The sequence below is a fragment of the Etheostoma spectabile genome, chromosome 6 (genome assembly GCF_008692095.1).
Source record: "Etheostoma spectabile isolate EspeVRDwgs_2016 chromosome 6, UIUC_Espe_1.0, whole genome shotgun sequence".
Taxonomy (NCBI): domain Eukaryota; kingdom Metazoa; phylum Chordata; class Actinopteri; order Perciformes; family Percidae; genus Etheostoma; species Etheostoma spectabile.
In genome coordinates this window covers 18,628,376-18,629,451 of record NC_045738.1, presented here as the reverse complement: position 1 = coordinate 18,629,451, position 1,076 = coordinate 18,628,376, and positions in this window count along the sequence as shown.

Here is a 1,076-nt window from a genome sequence, read left to right as displayed (position 1 = left end):
CCCTTCTTTTAGTCAACTTAAGCAGGGGTTCCTATACTCATGAGCAGCACAGTACCGTTTTTCCAACCTGGACCCTATTTTTGGATGGTTTTGGCGGTAAAAGATTAAGCTACTTTTTACTTGAATCAGTCAGTCTATTCCAAAAATGTGTTTGGACGGTAAATTGGCCAGTGTTTTTTTTCAGGGTGCACAATTGAAAAATGAAAGAAACTTAAGTCCACATTATTTACAAAAACCTCCCCACATGTCCAACCATGTCACTGATGAAGAGTTGTAAAAATTTCGACTGAACACATTTTAAAGCTGCTCCATGTTTTTTTTGTTCTGTTTTGTTTGGATTTGTTTGTATGTTGGCATTTTTTTGTATTGGATGTCAAACTTTCTTGCTTTGTAGACACAGCCATGCACATCGCAATAAACATACAATCATGCATAAAATACACAGAGGGGTTAATTAGCAAAGGACAAATTAGCTTTGTAGAGGTCACATTAAGATTTAATGCGACCTGGACAAAGCAATCTAGGTGACTGATTGAGAAGCATTTGGAGCGCTGTTAATATCAGTTAAACTATCACTGGATAAAGCTGCTCATGACTCAAACACTAATATGAAATAAGAGGTTGCTTTTATTTTTGTACTCCATTAAAACTGCTCATTTAAAACCAATATGGCATAATAAAGATGTTTTCTTTCATAGTCTACTGTACAAGTGCTTATTTCAGAAAATAATATTCAAAAATATTCAGATCTGACCATCAACACTAATGTCCTAGATTAGACCACCGAAATTGATTCATTATCAATGTTTTAAGAAAAAAAAATGGACTAAGTATATTTGCAGGTCTGGTTGTCTGTCTGCGACCTCACGCATCAGTGAAGCCCTTAGTGAAGCAGCTCTTATTCCACCAGACCCTGGGATGTCTCCTGGGTAGATGTGTGTCAGAAGCTGGCTCAGCGGACGTGGAATGTCACCTCTGGGTGGGGGAAGGAGCCAGAACTTGTGCGGGAGGTGGAGCGCTATTACATTGCATTACATGTCATTTAGCTGACGCTTTTATCCAAAGTGACTTCCAAT